Source organism: Symsagittifera roscoffensis, chromosome 3 (genome assembly GCF_963678635.1).
Source record: "Symsagittifera roscoffensis chromosome 3, txSymRosc1.1, whole genome shotgun sequence".
Classification (NCBI taxonomy): Eukaryota; Metazoa; Xenacoelomorpha; order Acoela; family Convolutidae; genus Symsagittifera; species Symsagittifera roscoffensis.
In genome coordinates, this window is record NC_087064.1 from 13,117,576 (window position 1) to 13,140,538 (window position 22,963).

A 22,963-nucleotide genomic window follows, 5' to 3' on the forward strand; every position below is an offset into this window, starting at 1 on the left:
AAACTTCAATTAGGGAATCCTCAATTAGTAGTTTTTTCGACAAGAAAAATTTACTAAAAGCGTAAAACCTTATGACAAGTTTTTGTTATTAATTTTTTCTGAAAATAACTATGGTTGAATATGTCTAACTTAAAACTTTTTCTACACGATTTTTTTTGTAGTTTTTTATGAATGTGTTCGGAAAGTACAAGGTCAATCTTGTTTCATTGTGTTTCAGGTTTGTTGTTTTTAGTTTTCTGTCTTATTTCCCCCACAAAATTATTGGTGATTTTTCCTATTTGAACTGGAATTGATCTTTTTTATTCGGTTCAAATTGAAAGATCACTTCCCGATTTTGTTAAAATTAGCTGGTGAAACATGACCTTTAGTCATTGGTTCGAGCAACTTAGTGCGGGAGATTTACCATATATATTTGATCTGAATTGCTACTGGAACTATCACTCAAATCTCATTAATTCACTCCTTATTAATCAACCGTTTGACGCTGCAATAACCTTGATAGGTTATGGGCCCAGATGCCCAACCACGAGTGAGAAGTCAGGAGTCAAGATTGACTGTTTGTTCAACGAATAAGGAAAAAAGCTGATATTTGCAATGATTGTCACAGCAAAAAAACACAACTTGAAATATACAACTGATCAGTTAGAGAACTGCGAGAATAGAAGCAGGCCAAAACTACTTGGAGATAGACGATTGATGAGACAGAGAAGTGCAAAGATAGAAGAGGGGCAACACAACTAGTAGAGAGGCAAATTTGACGACAGAAGCAGGGCAACACAAATTCTAGAGATAGACAACTCTGACGATAGAAGCAGGGAAACACAACAGAGAAGAAGAGAAGACGGTGAAAAGCTACACGAAGGGAGCACAGCAGTGAGCACAGCAGTGGAAGAAGAACTACACTATTGATAGGGAAAGAAAACTGAAACAAACTGATAAGTTACATGTTTTATTTGTAAGTTGCTGATTTATACTCAATTTTTGCGGAAGGATAAATTCGTTCGTACGCGGTTGCCCAAATCCGACACAAAATCAACCCAAAGAATACATTGCCTTTAAAAAAAAAGAAACTGATACCCCAGAATAAAAAGACGAACTTCTATTTTGCTAATATATATATATATTACTTATTATGAAATCTGAGGAGGGACCTTAGATTTGCTAATTTGCTGATGTGTTATTCGGTACGCACTCCGTTACATTCCAAATCAGATTTAGGTAATCGAATATACTTGCATAGTTTTATAAGCGGGCGATATTGATGTTTATAATATATCATTTTGATGTAAGAGAAAACGGGGTCATTGGACTTTACCTAGGGCAATACTTAACATTTTGAGTTTTGAATTGGAGCTTAACCTTTGTGTAAGAATTAAGTCGAAAAAAGAACTTGGATTAGGAAAAAAATGTCGAAAACTGATAGGTTAGTTTTTTCGGGAAAAGAAAATTTTCCTACTTTGAAGAGCAGTTCGAGCCACGAATTTTTCACTTGAAGTTAAACAAGATTTTAGATGAGACAGTTGATTATAGAAATTTTATGCCAAGCTTAAGACCGAATGCAAGCAGAGATCAAAAACAAGCTGCAATAGATAAAGGAAAAGAGATTTTTGAAGAAAAACAGTTAAATATCTGGTACGAACTTGTGCAGGCTCTAGATAAGAAATCAGTTTTAAGACCTTATGAAGGCAATGGTAGCAAAGCTTGGGATGTTTTACGGAAAAGGTCTGAGAATTTTGAAAGACCCAGGCTGCAAAAATTACCCTCCGAATTTACAAATTTTGAAAAAGAATAGCAATGAAACAGTGATAGATTATTTGACTAGACCAGAGGAGATTCAGTATAACTTAAATAACTTAGAACAAGTGAGCGAAGGATTACGTGAAAAAATGTTAATTTCAATTATTTTGAAAGGACTTCCAAAACAATTTGAAACTTTTTCTACTATAGCTAAGCATAGAAGAGATGAGTAAAGTTTAGATGAGTTGAAAAGAAATTTAGTGAACTTTGATTGCGAGAGGCAAGTAATTTAAAAAAGAGCATGCTTTTAATCGCAAGAATTGAGTTTGTTTCAAGTGTCATGAAAATGGACATGTGTCGAAATAGTGCAGAGAAAACTTAGGCAGCAGACGAGATAGTGAAGACAAAGCTAAAAAAACTCGTGCTATGAGTGCAAGGAGTTTGGACATATTGCAAAATATGCCAAGCAAAGAAAAAGTTCATTGGTAAGACTAAACGAGAACAGCAGAACCTAGCAGCTGAAAGAGAGGCTTATTTTAGTTTTCTGAGTAGAATGACTCCGGGCGAGGACTTAGTTGTAGACTCTGGAGCTACCAGTAACATGATTAAGGATCGAGACATGTATGTTAGTTCAGATGACAATTTCAAAGGATCGGTTAGCAATGCAAATTTCTCTTAATCAAAAATTTTAGGGAAGGGTGAAGTTAGATTCAGAGTGAAATATGAGAAAGGCAAGTTTAAGATGATTGAGCTGAAGGATACTTTGTACGTTCGCGAAAATTCAAGAAATTTGCTGAGTGTAACTGAAGTTAATTTTGGTGCGAGCTCGTTTGTTCGCCAGGGAACTGGTTCAGTTTACCCATTAAAAGAGGAAAGTGGTCTCTTTTTATGGGACACTTTTGCAGGAAAAGATGAATTTTATATAGTTAGCACGTTGAAACAGTGGCATTGCAGGATGGGCCATAAAAACTACAAAGATTTAATTCATTTGGAGCAACATGTTGAAGGCATGAATATAAGTGATTTTATAATTGAGAATTGTGAAACTTGTGAGTTGAATAAAACAAAAAAGAAGCCAGTCCCGAAAGATTCTTACACCAGGGCAACTAGGACACTAGATATTGTTCACACAGATATTTTAGGTCCCATCGACCCGATAGCAGAGGATGGACATAGATATGCTGTCGGTTTTGTGGACAGTTTTTCTAAATATCAAAAAAATTTATTTAATGAAGACGAGAAATGAGGCAACCGAAAAATTGGAAAGTCTCATAGCAGTCATAGGAGTCCCTCAGACTTTAGTTTCAGACGGCGCAGGAGAGTAAATTGGTCAGGATTTTAAGCGAGTTTGTAGGAAACAAAATTAAGTTTGGAAACATTGGCTCCTTATACACCTCAAGAGAACGGAAAGATAGAAAGGGTGAGGTGAACAATTACAGCAATGACTCGCTGTATGATTTTTGATGCGAATTTATTGAAAATTTAATGGCCTCACGCTCCTAATATGGCTACTAATCTCAAAAATTTGTGCTTTCATCCTGCTATAGGCAAAACACCCTACGAGTTTACGTATGGAGAAAAACCCAACCTTAATTTTTTGAAAACTTTTGGGTGTGTAGCGTATAGTTTTGTGGAAAAACAGTTTAGCAAAAAGCTAGACAAAAACTCTAGAAGAGGAATTTTCCTGGGGTCATCGGAAAATAGTAAAGTTTATCTGATAGGAATTGAGAGTGAAGCAAAACTCAAAATGCAAAAGTCTAGAAACGTTAGTTTTGACGAATCTAAGTTCTCTTTTGAGAAAAAGATAGAAAGTGACGAAGAAGAAAGAGTAGGTGATGTAGTGTTTTTTGGAGACGTTCTCGAAAAAATACCAAAAAAGGGTAAGGAAGCTTTGGCAGACCCTGACTGGCAAGAAGCAATGAAAAAAGAGTTTGATTCATTGGAGCAAAATAAAGTTTGGCAGTTGGTTAGAAATAGAGGAGCGAAGCCTATGGGCAGCAGATGGCATTTTGCTTTGAAGTACGGACATAGTGGTGAACATTCCAGGTTTAAGGCTGGGATTGTTGCAAAAGGTTTTAGCCAAGTTGAGGGAAGGGATTTTCACGAAAAGTATTCGCCTGCAATCAAGATGTCGACCATAAGAATAGCCCTGAGCTTAGCAATTCAAAATAGGTATCAGTTAAGACAGATAGACATTAAAACTGCATACATGAATGCCAAACTAGATGAAGATATTCTTATGAAGCAACCTGAACGGTTCGAGAAGTTTGATGAAGAAGGAAAACTTTTAGTTTGTCTTCTAAAGAAAAGTCTTTATGGACTGAAGCAGTCCGGTAGAAACTGGCCTAGGACTCCAAAAAGCTATCTTGAGGAATTAAGTTTTGAAAGTTCAGTTTTTGATGAGTGCATGTTTGTTAGGAGGGTTGTGGGAGAGATAGAAGGCTTAATTTACTTGTGGGACGATGACATAATAATTTGTGGAGCAGATGAAAATTTCTGTAGCTGGTTTGAAAACAAAATCTCTGAAAAATTTGAGATAAGCGAGATAAGTGATCTTAAATGGTTCTTAGGAATGAAAATTGATTACTCAGGAAACGAAATTAGGATAAGCCAGGACAAATATGTTGAAAAATTGATATCAAGATTTAAGATGACCGAAGCAAAGCCGGTAACAACCCCTCTTGGTGGAAACGAAAAACTGACAAAAGGAGATGTGACTATCGAGGACTTGTTGGTTGTCTAATTTACCTAGCTTTATCAAGTAGACCCGACATTTGCTTAGCAGCAAATCTTCTAAGTTATTTTGTGGAAAACCCAGGTGAAAACATTGGAAAGCCGGAAAATATTGTCTAAGATATCTGCTAGGAACAAAAAGTTTAGCTTTAGTATATAGGAGGGATAAGACGTTGAGTCTTGTAAGCTTTTCAGATGCGGACTGTACTGGAAATATAGACGATAGGCGAAGTACCTCAGAATATTGTTTAAAACTCAGTGACAACTCAGGTGTAATAAATTGGTGTAGCAGACTTCAGCGTTGTGTATCAACTTCAACAGCCGAAGCAGAACACAATGCTGTGGTCGAAACAGTAAAGGAAGGAATTCATTTACAGCGCATACTTAGCGACTTAGGCATAATTTTTAATTGGCCTTTAGAAGTTTTCGTTGATAACCAAGCTCGTATTGCCCTTTGTAAACATTCAATGAACCACGGAAAGACGAAGTAATTTGCCATAAAACTACACTTCCTTCGAGAATTAGTTGAACAGAAGAAGGTGACATTAACCTTTTTACCAACAGCAAACATGCCTCCAGACGCATTGACGAAAAACTTGGGAAGATGCAAAACTGCATTTTTTCCGGGACATTCTACTAGGAACCACCTAATTTGCAAGGTGGGGTATTGGTGATTTTTCCTAATTGAACTGGAATTGATCTTTCTTATTCGGTTCAAACTGAAAGATCACTTCCCGGTTTTGTTAAAATTACCAGTCTGTTGAAACATGACCTTTAGTCATTGGTTCGAGCAACTTAGTGCGGGTGATTTACCATATATATTTGATCTGAATTGCTACTGGAACTATCACTCAAATCTTATTAATTCACTCCTTATTAATCAACCGTTTGTCGCTGCAATAACCTTGATAAAAATCAGGTATCATGAAAATCCAAAAAATGACTCGACTGATAAATAAAAATATAGCCCTTGAACTAGTCCTTCAAACTTTATTAAATTTTTCAATAAGTTTTGAGGGCGTAAGCAAGATTGTAACATTTTTTGGAAAAAAAATGCTTTTTTATTTAAACTGAAAAAATTGTTCGACGCCAAGATTACAAGTTATCAAAGCTCCACTTACCGCCTCCTTTTGATAAACATGTTTTAGAAAATTTCAAAACTAATTGGCCAAAGTGTTTTAAGTTTTTTGTGTGGTGGCATTGTTTTGTGTTACGAATGTGTGCAAAACAATTGGGTATCCTTGTTGTTAGTGAGTTTGTTCTCATTAAGAAAGATTCTCGCTCAAAGACAACGGGTGTGACCAAACAAATAACAGCGATTGGCGCGACTGACTTTTTTCGCAATTTTCATTTTTGATAAATATATTATATAATTTACTATACGTGTGTTTTTAAATGTTTTTTTTTATACAATTAAGCAATACATGTTTGATTATAGTTAATTTTTGTTTCTCAAAACTTTCAATTTTCTACAATTTGTGGCTTTCTAATTGTGATAACCCTCACTGCTTTTCCTCTCTTGCTTTCAATTCTGAATATGGCTTCATATTAATTCAAAAGATCTGCAAATATATAAGTTTATTCAATATGTTTGAACAACACTGTTGAATTTGTCGATGATCTGGAAAAAAAATTCTTGTATCAAAACTGAAAAGCATGCAATGATGTAACCGACTATAATTTTGAAACTTTTTATGAAAATCTTCCCCCACACGCCATATAAAGTACAAAAAGATAGATTTCGTTCCTTGTAACAAATCAATTATGGCACATAAGCTTCGTTCAACCTATTTGGAACGATTTATAAGACGAATTAATTCTCCGCTTACGCGTTAATAGCGTGAAATATATCGCGCGTTAATTGTCCCAAATTGGCCACAATGGCAATCTTTAAACCCCCATAACTTTACGAAAAAAAGATCACAGGTAAAATATCTTTTCAAATCTAAGCTCCGGACAACAGTACCTTTCGAATGAAATAAAAATTTTGTCGAAAATGGCTAGTTAAAAACTTGCAATTTGTCTGCAGAAAAAACCCACCCCGAGCACAAATATTCCGTTACTTTCGTATGGAAAGTCGGAATAATAAATTGAAGATCCAATTTATACTTTTACCATTGAAAACCACTAGATTTAGGAGTACCAGTATCATAATCTTTAGAGAGAAACCAGTACATCAAGGTTATAGTAGTCAAGTTTAATAGTTTGAAGCACTGACACCAGAATCAGAATGCAATTTGACTAATTATTTTGACAATAGTCACCGAAAAACTTCAACACAATGCAAACGAATATATCAAACCATATTTTTAAATTTTCTGCCATGTTCATAACATAAAAATAAGCCCATGTGATTCAAATGAACCATGCGTTAATGGACTTGTTGAAGAAAAAAACCAGTCCCGTCAAAGATACTCAAAATTATAATGAAAAAAATTAACTCCAAACATACAAAAGGGTAAACAAGCAAAAATATTCCTAACTTTCTTCGAAAATCGGAACAAAAATTTGACCAAGCATTGGTATATTTAGTTTTTGTTTAAAAATCGTATCAACGGAAAATTTTTTCTCGTGACACCAAATACATCAATGAAAATAATCTTCTGATGACTACAAATGTACCAACTAGAAAAATCTTCTCGTGGCACACTAAGATTCTGATGAATGTAAAAAAAAACATTTGTTACCAAAGAATGCCATCAATCAATAAAGTCGACTCAAAACGGAACCAAACACATTGCAAAAAACGACAGAGTTGTCATGTGCTACTCAAACTTAAGAGCAACAAACTTAAAAGTGTGGAAAACCACCTCCGTAATGTAACAAGAACAAAGAACACAGATTATTGTTCCGACAATTGGAAATGTGAAGGAGTTTTGTATTCGGGTGTGTTTTAGTTTTTTTGTTTTCCACGCAATTCAGTTACCACAAATAATTGGAGGACTGGGTTGAGTGTTATATCATATTAAAGCCTTTTCAGTCGTGATTCAAACGATATTTAAAAAAATTTTCAAAAAAGTCCCGGTGTCCCCAAAGTGAACATATGAGTTAGGACCGAAGTGTAACTCATAGAGTAATTTCGGATAGGGTACACCGTCTGCTCGTCACGCTATCTTATTTTCGGCCGGATAGATTCGTGCAACTTCTTAGTCTAATACCGATCCTAATCTTACTCTTATACTATCTAGTCTCAGGTTGTTTAACTAGTCTCTGCTAGGCTCAATAGATCTAGGGTATACTGGTTTATTGCGGCTGCTGAAGTGCTCGGGAGAGTCCAACTAATTTCTAAGTTAAATTCAAATCTCTCTGGTGCTGAAATTACAAGTAACTTCAGCACTTACAAATAAGTGGGTTGTTAGTTAGATGGATCATGATTGGTTAATATTAAATACTTTACATTGGTAAAACATTTAATTTATCCAATCATAAAATGTAGTTTAGATCAGGTTCCACCCATCCGGGTTTTACAGAGTTTTTTAGAATAGTTCTTTTGCAATTCGAAGGATGGATGATGGAAGTTGGTGTTTGGCGAACATCTTATTTCTTCTGTTTCCTTTTTGTTAAAGAAGTTCCAGGAAGCTGGAGTTAGAGACATAAGACGTTGTGTTTTCTAGTGACAACGACTAAGTCTTCGCAACAAACTCAAATCTGATTTCAGAATGGTTTGCTATGTCAGGTTTTTCTGTTCTGCGTGGAGAACTTCTTTTGTGTATGATCTAGTTTGGGAATGGCGTGGAGATTGTGCGTGGAGGGGATGCCTGGTTACTCGGATCTGTACGTATACTTGAACATCGAGGTGGTCATTGGTCTAGTTCAATGAAGTCCTTTTCTGCGAGGTCAAGTCGTACTCTAAATCCTTTGAGTTGTGATTGTGAGCGGCATATCGATTGTAGTTGGTCATTCTCTCTCGAGTGTAGTGGGGTCGTCTTGTCTTTTGATGTTCGTCCTTGGTGTTGTATTCTGATCTATATATTGCATCATGTGATTTTACATTTTATAAAACTTTTATTAGTTTAATATTTTTTAATAATGATTTTAGTTAGTTGTTTTCACAAAAGCTTTTTGTTTTAGTTCGGTTATTTTGAAGAGTTACTCACACTTGAGTAGCTCTTATTAAAAATAGAGGTGTGGTCACAAAGCGTGGGTGTAGCACGGTGGGTTAGGCCGGCTATAGAGCATGCTCAGGACGTCCTTCCTGGTGGGTTAGGCCAGGAGTGGGAGTATGATTTCATGCGGTTTTTTGTGAGAGGTCCTGTTATGTGACAACGTTTTATGTTGGGTTTGTTGTGGTCTTACTTATGTTTTGTTGGTTGTGTCCTTTTTTCAAAAATCAAATTGTTTGTGGTATGGGTTTGTCTTTCGACTTTTTTGTGTTTTATTATTTCTTTCTTAGACTTTATAATAGTCTTCAAAAGAATAAATTATCCAGTTTTAAACTGGGTTAATCCGGTTTGGGTACCGTTGGTTTTCTTTTCTAAGTCATGCTGTTATTCTATGATTTGTGGTATTTAGTAAGCTGCGTTGGTTAGTTTTGTTTAGTATATGATTCCTTTCCAACCGGGTTAAAGGAAAGTTTGAAACATGTTATTATATGTTAGAGTTGTTGAGTGTGAAAACTTGAAACTGAAATTCATTATTTTAAACAATTCTTCGTGGGCGAGCTGTGCGAGTGTGGATAGAATTTCTGTGCGAATGAATGAAAATATCAAAAGGTTAGTACTGCAATTGCATTTTATTAATTTACTGCATAGAATTTAGAAGTTTACTGCTAGTCATGGGGGAATATTAAGATACAAATTTTCATCATAATTAGATTTACTGCTTGTGGGGGGAAATTTTAGAAATGAATTTACTGCATTGGTATTAAATTTATAAATTTATAAGTGTAAGAGATTAATAAAATTTTTGAAATCTGTTTGATGAAATTTGCGATTTTTATTTGTCTTTTGTGGTTTTTGTAGGTGATCGTCGGATGAAGGCTAAAAATCTAAAGAAAACATGAATAAAGTATGGTGAGTTTTTTAATATTTTAATTAGTTAGTAATATTCATTTTAAATGAATTTACTGCATTGGTATTAAATTTATAAATTTATAAGTGTAAGAGATTAATAAAATTTTTGAAATCTGTTTGATGAAATTTGCGATTTTTATTTGTCTTTTGTGGTTTTTGTAGGTGATCGTCGGATGAAGGCTAAAAATCTAAAGAAAACATGAATAAAGTATGGTGAGTTTTTTAATATTTTAATTAGTTAGTAATATTCATTTAATTCATACTTACCTGTTAGTCGTCTGGGAAAAAACCGTGGGGGAAGATGTCGTGAATTAGTTCTGAAGTTGTTAGTAGTTTAGCTAAGATGCGGATGATATTTTTAGTTTGAAGCAGTGGCCAAAGCAATTGAAGTGCCTTAATAGTGGTTAGTTCTTCAGTGCCAACTGCAAACTCATAAGGTGTGTTTTGGATTAAGTTATATAATTTGTGATTGAATTTAGTGTTGTGGATGAATTCTAAAATGGGGATTTCTATAGGTTGTACAAACTCGTGCGGGATAAGGAAGGGTCGGGATTCTTCGGCGTTGAAGGTCTTGGTGATGGGACAGAAGATGTACATTTGGGTTATGGGGTCATAATTACGAAGAATACCATGAAGGTTAGTATCTTTAATACAATATGTGAAATTTAGGAAAAATGATGAAGTGTATTTGGAATTAATGAATTGAAAACGATGGTGTGGTTGTCTAGAGGGTGTGTGTAGGTCAAAGTGATTTTGGATGAAGCGATAATAACTATATGTGTGGGTTTGTTTAGTGCGCAACATAATATCGTGTGAGCAGTGTAAATCTCTTTCGTGTGGTGCAAGGAAATGAAAGGTTAGTGAAAATATTTGGAAGCGTTCTTTAAAACTTTCGTATGCTTGTGTGTCTGTTAGTGCTTCTGAAATAATGTGATCAAACTTTCGGTCGAAGATGTTTAGTGTGAATGTATATGGTGTCTTGATGAAAAATTTCTCGGTAATTTGTGGATTAGCGAAGCGATCGTCGTCTAAGAATTGATCTTGGTTAGCTCTGATGATGTTGTGATCATAGTATTCGAGTGTATATTCGTTAGCTCTAGGTGCAGTGTGTGTTTTTAGTGATTTTTTATATCCAACGTAAGTAAATTGTCTAGGTGTTAGTGGTGTAGTGAGTCGATATAGCATGTCCGTATTTCGCTCTATATCGACGTGAGTGTTAGATAAAGGTAAGCAAAGAGGGTTAGTAAAATGATAATATGAGGTCCAAGGGAGAGTGGGCATTAAAACGTATTCATCTACAAAGTTGCGTGTTTCGTTAGTGTCGTGGGGGGTGTTTAAGGTGTATTGTGGGAATGAGGGTAAGGTGATGGTTAAAAATTCTTTTGTGTTAGTATGCTTGGGGTGGTTGATGTATTCACGGGCTGTTCCTGGTTTTGCTGGGAAAGGATGGTTGGGGAACTTTCTTTTAAAAGTGCGGTAAGCTCTATTAGTGTTGAGTGAAGATTCAGTTGATGTGGATGATGGTGCTAATGATTCAGTGTAATATGAAGAGGGTGTAGGGGTAGGGGGGTTGGATGAATTTATTGTGGAGGAGATTTGGTTTATGGTTGGGGTATTAAGGTGGTAGGGTTGTTGTTGAAGGGTAATAAAATTATCTAGCTCTGGGGAGATTCGGGGGGTGTCTGGAGAATGAGATGATTGGTCAGAATGGTATGAGGAGTAGGTTGGGGTAACTTGGGAAGCATAAGAGGGTGTGGGAGTGATTGGGTCAGGGTTATTGGATAATATGGGTTGAAAAGGGGGTTGAGAAAATTTAGAAGAGTTATGAAAATTATTGGATGGGGATGGTTCTGAGTCGGCAAATTCATCGGGGGTTTCAATATTCGGGTTATTGAGTTGTGAGATGGAATATAAAACTGAGATGTGTGAATTAGTATCGGAATTCATGCCTGATGTTACATTACTAGATGGGAAATCGGGTGGCGGAAAAGCAAAAAGTGGTATTATTGGGATTGGAGAGGTAAGATTGGTTGGGTGGGAATTTGATCGGTGTAGTGATCCAAGTTGGCGGCTCATCGTGGGCTAAAAAAATGATTATTTTGAGACTGAAAAGCGGTGGTATGGGGTTGTTCAATAATTTGTTCATAAGTATTATCATCTTGTGACTGGTGTGTCATTATATGTTGAATGGGACTTTGTGATGTGGTGAGTCGAAAATTTGGATTATGTGTGATGGCTAAGTTTCGAAAATTTCGTGGGACTAGGGATAGTGGATGGTTATTTGGTAGGGGTGGTAATTGTGGTGCCGTTGGCGTTATGTCTACATTGTTATGTTCTTCGTCGTACGTATTTTGTCGTGTTGTTATTTTTGTGTTATATTCTTTTATTTGTGCGTCTAAAAGAATTTTGTTTATAGATGTAGAAAAGATTCCAAAAAATCCTGCAAATAGTATGCGTGCTACACTTGCTTGTCTGTTTACTTGTGTGTGTATAGCACATGTGTTGTAGATTCCTTTTAAAAGTGAGAAAAGAAATCCAATAAAGTTAAACATTGCGTATAAAATAGTCAATTTTTCTAAGATGTAGTAGGGCCATCCTAGAAAATCGAGGATCTCATTTTTGAGTGTAACAAAGCTAAAAATGTTAATTGGTGATATATCTTGGGGACGGTATTTTTCACCGTTTAGATATATATAATCTTTAATGTCTTTAAAATATCCGCTGTAGTCTTGCGTGTAGATATCAGCAAATCCTGCGGTTTCTGCAAGTTTGCGTAAATTTTGGTCTATTGATTGTCTTTGTATAGTGTCCATTTGTGTTAATAATTCTTGGAATTGTTGTGTTCTAATGTGATGTTGAATATCTGATTTTGAATAGATTCCTATTGATTGTAAGTCTATATTTGGGTTTCGAGCAATAGCGCGAATGCTTTCTGGTGAAAATTTTTTGAGTGATTGCATTAATGTGGGATATGGAGTGAGAAGATAATATTTATTTTCATCAGGGTTTAGTTGTACTACATTGTGGCTGTTTTCTGATCCACATGGGACTGCGGTATCCCAGAAATAGGTTCTTCGTGAAAGTGTATCCTCGAAATGTACTTTATTCTTATAAAAGATAGGGATTCTTTTATAACATCGTTTATCTTCAAAAACGTATAGTGGTGATACTTTTTTAGTACAAGTATAAAACCATAAGATGTTTCCTTCATAGTCTAAAAAATTTGATCTATTTCCAGATAATAAGTATCCTGCGTAGGGTATTTTTAATACTGCTAGTGCAAGTGATTGTAATATTTGTGTTCGTTCTAATTCGCATAGGTGGTGTAGTGTTTCTAATTCGGAGAGTGACATTTCTTGAAAAATTCGGCTAATTGTATAATCTAGTTTCATATCTAAATGAATATCATAGTGGATATTACCGAAATATGTAGTATTCATTAGTGATAATTCTTGTAAGCGTGTGCTTCTGGTGTCATGGGGTTTTAGATGTCCACCAGGTTGTCCGTTGCTTTTTTCAAAATTAACTGGTATATAGGATGTTCCTTCGTTTAGAGGATGACCTGTGGCATATGGGTCGATTTTTACTTTTCCAGTGGTCATGTCGAATCCTTTTTCGTATTCAACTAATATTTCAGAGTATTGTGTTCTGTGAAGTGGATTCCTGTATTTACATGCAAGTTCTGTTTCTTGATATATTTGAAAACGTGTCAATTTATTTTCTATATTGTCTATGTTTCTAAAATTAGAACTTAGTTTTCGTGATGGATGGACTTGTTCATATGGAATTGATTGTATAAAATATTTTTCGTGAAATTTTATCATACGAGCGTGTATTTTTGCTACTTGAAATGTTGTACATGTATCTTCGGGGAACCAAACAATTGTTGCTTGTGTTCTCGTTGTAGGGTCGCAATAACCTTGATCATTTTTACAAGGTAATCGGATTCCTTGATAGATCATTGTATTATCTGATAAATCTCGTGTTAGTTGTATTTTTTCGAGTTGTATTTTCCAATCGAAAAACATTATTTCTTGGTATCCTTTATTTTTTGTGTCTGCTTTGCAGTTTGATGGGTCATTTATACCAATGTGTGGTATCCAATGTTTATCGTGTAGGTCATAGGTTAATCGTCCGTGTGCGCCGTTATACGGGTATTTTTCGTCTAGTTTTATATGTCCTTGGTGTCTTTCAAGTTGTGATTGATGTACAGAGTCTGAAAAAACTTGAAAATTAACTAATTTTCTTTGGGAGTTTTTATTTTGTGTGATGTTTAGTCTAAGTAATTCATTTTTACAATCGTCGGGATTGAGATGTAAAAGACGTTCTATATTACTTTGATAGAATGATTCATGGTCAAGTCGGTTTTTGTTTCCATTCGAGACTTGTGAACAATGTACTTTCTTTTCGGAAAATGTTGCTGTGAATTTATAACCTGTAACTGTTGTTGCTCGGGCTTTTGAATAGAGTGTTGCTATTACATCTGTGGTTTCTATAGCTTGTGGTTCTGTTTCACATTGTGATACTTGATTTATTGCATATTTGTGTAGTGTTTTTTGTTCATTTTCTTCACAATCGTAATGTGTTACTAATAAATCTTGTGGTCCTGTACGAGGAGAAGGGTTGATGTTTTGATTTGAGATTACTAGAAAAAGGAGTTGGAGAAAAATTAATAATTTTAGAATATACATGTGTATGATAATCCTGAGTATGGATTATAAAATGTATTGTAGCCAATTGTGTTTTTGGTATATCTGTCGTATTTGTATATTACTTCAGTAGTTATAAACGGTGGTGGTAGTGATTGAGCTGTTATGTTAGGTGGATTTAATGGGTAGGGATGTTGGGTAATATTATTTAACTTAACTGTGATTTCAAACTTTAATTGTAAACTGTTTTGTTGGAGTATTTGAATATTGTGATCACGGATATCGTTGTGAATATCTTGGCGATATTGTAATCTATTAAGTGCCCAGTTATGAAGGCGGTTACTTTCTTGATGTTGTCCAAATAGTGGTGGAGGTGCTGTAAATGTATTCCAATCTAGTCTTAAAGGAATATTTATTGATGATTGTTCTCGATATCTGGCGTCGAGATTATTTGGAAAGTTTAAGTTAAAGGGTGGTGGTGAAAACTGGCTTATTGATGGTGTTGATGGTAGTGATAATGTTTCTGGTAGTGATGAGGATGTTGTTGTATCCGTAGAAATATCTATGGGGTCATTGACTAAATTTGGTTCACCTTGTGTAAATGAATGTGTAGTCCAATATGGTAGTCGTGATGCCTGGTTTGGGGGGTTAAAGGGATTTTCACGTATTTGCTCAGATGTTGGTGTTGAACCTAAGTAATCTGATGGTAGGCTTGAGGTGCTACGTTGTGAAAGAAGCGTAGGGGTTTCTGGTAATATACCAATGGGGTTTTCTGGAGTGTTTTGTGATGGGGATTGAGGTATATCAAAATGAACTCGGGGAGTTTGAAAATTTCTGTTTCGTCGAGGATGTATAATTTGTCTATTTATTTCGACTGTATTTTGGTTTTGACTAGAATTTTTTATTCTACTTAGTTCTTGTGGTAGTGTTGGATATAGGTTATATGTTGGTTCGCTTAAAGGTGCTTGTCGTTGAACTGGTTCTAGTGGTTCTGATAAACGAGTATGTCGTTCTTCAAAAGTGTATGGATTGTCTTGAAAAGAAATTCGTGTAGATGTTTGAGGATTTTGAGTAGTTGAAGGTGGTGTTTGGTTATCTTGGGATGATGTCGGTGAAGACTGATTCTGTGACTGTTGGGTAGCAATTTTTGATGGTTTTTTGAATTATTACTTTAGTGAGAAATTTTGTGTTTATTATAATATTCTTCCAAAAAAAGAATTAGAAGGACTGTTGCTAGGGCAAATGTGAGGATTGCTTTCTTTATACATTTACAGATGGTCAAAATGAGGGATGATAAAAATGTTATGAAAATTACAAACAATAAAAAAATATCGGTTCTACTGAAAATTGTTCGTATCATTTAGACAAGTTGTATAAATCGTACCTGTGGATATAATCAAGGGTTTTGGAAAGTTGGAGGAATAGTTCGAGTATAGTGTAGAAAATTAAAAAAATGTTACAAAAAATGATTAGGATTATTAGAAAAGATTCAAGTATATCAAAAAGAAATATTATAAAGGTTTCAAGTATTGTAAAAAAATACTTAAGATTTATGAGTATTTGAGTAACTGATTGAGAGAAGAGCATTTAAGAAATGATCTCTTGGTCGAATATTTTTTGCTGTTTGAGGCGATTTTCTAGTGTGGTCGGATTATTTATTAGTTTTTTGACAAGTGGGTTGAGTTTTGTAAAAAATTGTTGGGGGCAATTTTCATGGTGACTGGGAGGTCGTCTTTTTCTTTATTTTTGTTTGTCAAATGATCCGGGGTATGGTGAGATTTTTATACTTTAGGCTAATTAAAATGTTCATTTTGTTACTTTAGGCTAATTTAACAAATTTGCTTTGGGGGTATTCGTGGTCTGAGTTGGGGAAATATTGTTGATCTTTGGGTTATTAGATAAGGGAGGGGTACGGTATTATGGTGATATTTATTTTAGTTGTCAAGTTGGAGTGGTTTGCTTATTTTTGACCTGGAGGTCGTAAAGTTATAGTTATAGATGTGCCTGGAGTTCTATATGATTCGTCTAATTGGTCTTAGTTTGAGTTAGAGAAAGTGACGGATTGGATGAATCCTATTGGTTTATTTTGAACTAGAATTATTACGTACTTGTCAGCATGTTATTTTGAAAAATGTAAATGAAAAATGTTTCGGAGGTTTCAAGATAGTGAAGTATAATGTTAAAATTACTTTTGAAATTCCACTTTCTTTAAAATTTTAGATTGGGGGATGAATATTTTATAGTTTTTACGTGGTTGATTTCGGAGTCTTGTTGTTTTTCTATTTTCTGATTTGTCGATTTGTTCTTGGGGTATTATTTGTTCGGTCATTTTTCTATTTTTTCTTTGTTTTGGGGATTCTTTATGGTTTTGTGTATTGTTTTTGGTGGCGATTGGTTTTGTGTTTTGATTTTCGGTGGGGTTATCATTTTGTTCTGTGTTTTTCAGATGTGGTTCGTTTTGAATGATTTTTAATCCTGTGAAAGAATATAATTGAGTTAATTCGCGGAGTGCGTATTCTTTTGGGTAATAAGGTAATAGGTTGTTTCGATGTTGAACGATTTCTTTTTTGTTTGAGTCGGTAATTTTATATGTGACATCAGTGGGTTTTGCAATTATTTGGTATGGTCCTTTTCGAAGGGGTTGTAATTTTTTAGAAATTCCTTTTTGAGTATTAAAATTAGGTATTAAAACAAATGTTCCAATTTTTAAATCGGAGGCTGGTGTAAAACGTGAATTGATTTGTTCATTAATGTTTTGTCTTTGTAATAACTTTTTTGTTATTTTTTGATAAATTTCATTGTGTTTTTTATCTCTATTTAGAATCCATTCGGTGTGTGTACCGGAGGCTAGTTTAAGAATTTGTGGGTGATGGAAATGATCTTCATCGTGTGTATGTAAAGGTAGGTTATAACAAATTGAGTCTTTATTTGGTTGACAATAACCTTGTGCGTTTTTATGAGAATTTGCTGTAAAAATTATTGGTTTGCGTGGCTTTTGGTTAAAAACCATTTCGTATGGTGACATTCCTAAAGTTGTCGTAATTTGTGAATTATACGCTAAGGGAAATAATTTTACATCTGCTGACCATTCGGTATATTTTGTATCATTTCCGTTGATGATACATCTAAGATATTCTTGTAATGAACGGTTCATACCTTCGACTAAGCCGTTTGTCCAAGGTGCATGAGATGTACGTGGTTTGTGTTTAATGTTATATAAATGACATAGTGTGATAATTTCATTATTTATGAATTCTGTACCGTTGTCTGTGACTAAAATTTCTGGTAGTCCGAATTTTGCTATCCAGTGTTCATAGAGTGTTGTGTAAGCATAATAAGCGTTACAATGGGGTACTGGGTTAAGTGCTACATAATGTGTAAATGCGTCAACAATTACCATAATGTAGGAGTTTCCTTCTGATGAGGGTGAAATTGGTCCTTTAGTATCAAATGAGATACGATGGTTAAAGTACAAGCTTTGTCCTTTAAAATCTTGTTTTTGTGCTATTTGTTTTTGATTCGGGTAAGGTTTATTTAGTTGACATACTATACAATCATTGCATAGTACTTTTATCCAAATTGGTGCATTTGGAAAATAAAAGTTTTGTATAAAATTTGAATATGTTTTTTCTGATCCAGAGTGTCCTTTAATATTTTGTGTATGTGAAATATTAAAAGCTATAAGAATCATACTTAAAGGGAGACATGGAACTGTAGATTCATTCAGGTTATACTCTAAAAGGTCTGTATTTTCGTTAATTGTTGTATTATTGAATTTTCGAAAATATCGGAGGAGTGTTTTATTTCCTAAAATAGTTGTATCTGCCTTGACGGGTTTAGTTTTATATTTGTGCCATGATTTTAGTTGTCTAATTATCGGGTCAAGATTTTGATATTGTTTCAGTGCTGAAATTGTAATTGTTTCTGTTGGAGGGAGAAAAATGTTTTCAATTTCGAATTTAGATAAGGGTATTGTATCAAGTGGGTCGTGAAGGTCAAAAACTTGATTTATTGTGTACTTTGAATTATTTGTTTGTGGTCCTGATAAATTTATTTTATCAGTTAAATCTTCTTTTTCAATTAGTGGAAAATGGTCTTTCTTAGGCGGGTGTTGTTTTGTTCGTTTTTGTTGGGTGTTATTTTTTATCCATTGAGAATATGGGATTGGTTTGAAAGTTGATGTTCCAAGTAGATCAACTTCATAATGATTATTTTGACAATCTAAATAAAGTGGGAAGTGTTGTAAACTATTTATTTGTGATTGTTCAATATCAGTTTTTACTGCATATTTGCATTCCAATCGGGGTGATGTTTCGTTTTCTGCAAGGTAGAATTTTATGTTTTTGGGTATTTCAACTGTTGTTTTTCGTGTAAGTAATTCAGGTGGTGTATTTCGACTTAAGGTGTCTGGTAATGCAAGATTTTTTCCTGCAGTCCAAACTATATGTAAGTTTGGAAATTTCATTAGAATTAGTTGAAATCTGTAAACTCGGTGGTTTGGGTTAGATTTTTGTGTAAAGAGAAAGATGATTGGTTTATGGTCTGTGAATAGAACTGTTGGATGTTTTGATCCAAGTATCAGAAATTCATATTCTGTCAGTGTATATATTATGGCTGTACATTCTCTCATTAGAGTTGAGAGTCGTAGCTCTGCTTGAGTGAATAATCGAGAATTTGCTGATATGAGGTTCATTTTATTTGTACCATTATGTGATTGTAATAGTGCTGCACCGATGCCAAAGTTCGAAGCATCGCACATTGCATAAAATGGTTGATTAGGGTCTGGAATTGTGTTTGAAATTTGTTCAGTTAAAAGTTTCTTTATTTCTTCAAATCGTGTTTGATGTTCTGTGTTCCATTCGAAATTATTTTGTTGTCTAAGGATGTTATAAAATGGTCGTAGATATAATTGCATTTTATAAACATATTTACTTAAAAAGTTTAACATTCCAAGAAATTCTTGGATTTTCTTTTTATTTGTTGGTGGTTGAAGTTTTTGAATAGCGGTAATGCGTGATTTCAATGGAGTGATTGTTTTTCTTTCTATATTATGTCCTAAGAATTTAACTCTTGTCAAAAAGAAGTGTGATTTATCGGGGGCGGCCTTCAGATTTTCGTTCTGAAGTATTTGGTGATATTTTTCTAAAACATTGAACATCTCGTCTTTTGTTTGTGATTGCATAAAAACATCGTCTAAATAGGTGATTGCGTTTTTCTTGAGTATTAGTGGTCTAAAAATTTTGCTCATAAAAGCTGAAAATGCTGCTGGTCCTATGGATATTCCATAGAATAAGCGGTTGAATTCATATTGTTGGTTTCCGATAACAAATTGTGTTAAACGTCGTGATTGTTCATCTAGTGGCATTTGATTGTATGCACTATTCATATCGGCGGTTGTAAAGTATTTGCCGTTTATTTTTGTTAAAATAACTTGTATTGGTTCAATGGGCCAATTACATTTTGATTCATCTATAAGTGAATTGAGGTATCTAGCATCGAGAACGATTTTTAATGATTCTCCTTTAGCTAGAATGATAACGGGGTTGATAAATGTGTTGCCTTTTGGTTGTTCTTCTTTATTAACTGGTGATATAATGTTGTATTGTTCTAAAATATCGAGTAATCTGTTTACTTTATCATGTAAGTGAATTGGTACTTTACTTGCTCTCTGTTTTTTGAAAACTGCGTCTGGTTTTAACGGGAGATGTAGTGATGAACTGATTTTCCCAACATCGAATTTTGATGTTGCATAGACTGATGAATATTTAATTAGCTGTTTGGCTAATTTTTCGAATTCGTCTTGTGTTATTTGTGAATGTTGGAAATTAAACATTGTTAAAAATTTCTGTTGGTCCTCTGTGTAGTTACTTATGTTGAATGTAGGTTTGAAATATGGAGTTTTTGTGAAATAATCCGTATTTCTGTTTTCGTTACTTATTATATTATTTATAGATAATTCTTCATTAAGAATTGTAGATTGGCAAATATCTAGTAATTGGAGTATATTATTTACGCGATAGGCTTTTTCGTGTATTGGTGATATTGTAGCGTTGGTTTCACAGTATCCTAAAAGTCCTAAAGGTAATGTTACTTGGTAAGGTGTGTTGTTATAGACATGTAAGGAAATGATATCTGAATTCGAATTTTTCAAATATTTTATGGATGAGATTGTGATTTTGAAAAATTTGTGAATAGGTTTGAATTCAAATTCTGACATATAAAATTTTTGTTTGTTTTGTTCTTTATCATATTGGTGAACTTGTTTGATTGAAAAATTATAGATATTTCCTGATAGTGGTTTTAGGTGTTTTCTTTGTTTGTTAAATATCGGGTAGAATTTTGAAAAGAATGGTGGTTGTTTATTTAATCTTTGAAAAAATGTTAAGGATGTTTCTTTTGTTTTTGTATATTTATCTTTGATTAATATTTTACTATTTAGTATGTTAATTGTTGGTATGTACTTCGAAATAAATGGTATTCCAATGATATTATATTTAATGTCAGTGATATGGAATATTTGTTTAAATGGCTTATTTAAAATTTTGCTTTGTTCCATTGTTCTGGTGGGGAGGAGAAATAATTGGATTTTTCCGTAGTTTATCAATGTTGATCCTTGTGCTGTTGCTAGTTTGCTGGAGGTTTCAAGAGGTGTTAGCTTTGGGTGTAAGGTTTTTATTTCATTCCATGTGGGGATGTTTATTATGTTTGATTCTGCTCCTGAATCAATTAAAAAATCTATTTCAAGGTCTGGTGGTTGAAATTCTTTATTTCTTGGGCTTTCTAAGAGAAATGGTATTGTCCAAATTTTTTCTTTGGGTTGTTCTTTTTGTATATTTTGATAAATGTGGTTTGTATTCAAGCATTTTGTTTTGGTATTTTTATTGGTTTGATCTGTAGTGTTAATCTCGTTTGTTTCTTGCGTCGTTGGTGTGGAATTTATGGGTGTAGTGTAATAATTTTGAAGAAATTCTGATTGATTTTCATATATGTGTGATGAAAAGGGTTGTTCATATATGACAGATTCATAGTCATTTTCGACTTTTATCATATTGATAGAAAGAGTGTTTTCAGTATCACTTTCTGAATCTGATGATGTACAGTTTATTTGATTGAGTTGTAACGTATCAGTTACTGTGTCATCAATACCTGGAGGGTCTGATGTTGTTTCTGGATTTGACTGTACTTGATTGATTTGTCTTTGATGTTTAGGTGTACTACTTCTGTGGCGATTATTAGAATTATTATAGTTATTATTATTCCGGTGTGGTGATTGGGAATAATTTCTATAACGATTATTATAACTTGAGTGTCGATTTTGTGAATTATTTCGCGATCTGTTTTGGTAATTATTGTTTGGTCTGTTATAGTTCGATCTATTATATGAGTTATTCCTTGATCGATTGTTCGGGTAATTCTGGTTTCGGTTGTTTGAATAACTTCTATTTCGATTATAGGAGTAGTTTCTATTCCTATTGTATGATGAATTTCGTGATTGATTGTTTGGATAGTAGTTATTTCTTGGTTGGGAATTAGATCTAGAAACAAATCGTTGTGTATTTGAATTTGATCTGGAGTAGTTATTTCGACTATTTGGTCTATTGTAGTGATTTTGTGATGAATTATTCGTGTTTCTTCGTTCTGGTGATCTTCCTCTATAACTTGAGTTATATGGTGATTGATTTCTTGTATAATTTGTATTGTTCGGGAGTGGTTTTCCTGAACTGTTGTTGCTGTGGACTGTTTTGTTCGGTAGATTTTGATCTTTTTTCATGTATTGATAGAATGATTTATTTGGTTCTTTATATTTTTGAGGTTTATTTTGATTGTCTTGCTGTTTTTGTCTACATTCGGAAATACTATGTCCGTATCGTCGGCAATAATTACACCATTTTTTGAAAGATGGTTTGCCTTTAAAGTTTGGGTTCTTTTCGTAGATATTGAGTATTTCAGTGATTTTTTCAACGAGGTCTGTCTCTGATTCCTGTATATTATTAATATTAGTGGGAGTCGTTTCAATTCTATTAACGTATTGTAATTTCAGATTTTCCGTTTCTTCTAGTTTCATCGTGATTTCTGCTTGTTCTAATTTGTCTACTAGTTTTCGAAAATCTAAATCGGGTTCTCGAATTGAAGAAGGATGGGATGCTCTCTTTTTTATTGCTATTTTCCTTAATTGTGGTGTTAAGGTCATCATTAAGATTTCTGTCATCTTTGTGTTTTTATAGTCATGTGTATTTAATGAATATGCTTTTCGAACTAGTGTTTCGATTCGTACTGCTATTTGCTTGATGGTTTCGTTTGGTAATCTGCGAATTTCATTACATAAAACTCTTTGTTGTTGTTTGTTTCTTTCGGAGTCAAACATTTTTGAAAATTCCTGAGTAAACCTTTTCCAGTTTGATTTTATTTCTAGAGGTAGTACTGAAAACCATTTTTGGGCTGCGCCATCTAAGGTTGTTTGTATTAACGCTGTGCGTCGATGTATCCAATTTTGATGTAGTGGCGTATTAATTGGTTCAGGTCCAATATTTAAAATCAGGTTTGCTGTTACTGCATTTAAATAATCTTCTACAGAGTATTCAGGGTCTGTTCCTGTGAAAAGCATTAAAGGTTTGTTTGATGTTATTGATGATCCACCCATAAGGTATGGATTCATTGTCATTTGTAATGATTCTGCTGCATTTGGCATTTGAGAAAAATTTGAAAGTTGGTTTCTTGTTATTTCATGTTGTTGGAGATAATATGGGAGTGGTATTTCATTTTGCATTTGTGATGGTTGATACGAGTGTGCAGTCATTGGATTTTGTTGTTGAATTGGTTGAAAAGATTGTG

The 22,963-nt window shown here is 34.0% G+C and overlaps 1 protein-coding gene across 1 annotated transcript in view; it reads left to right on the top strand.

Annotated features, from left to right (window-relative positions):
- Positions 1–22,963, top strand: part of LOC134841573 (uncharacterized) — a 52,063-nt gene that overhangs the window by 23,397 nt on the left and 5,703 nt on the right. The gene's annotated exons all lie outside the window — the stretch shown is intronic.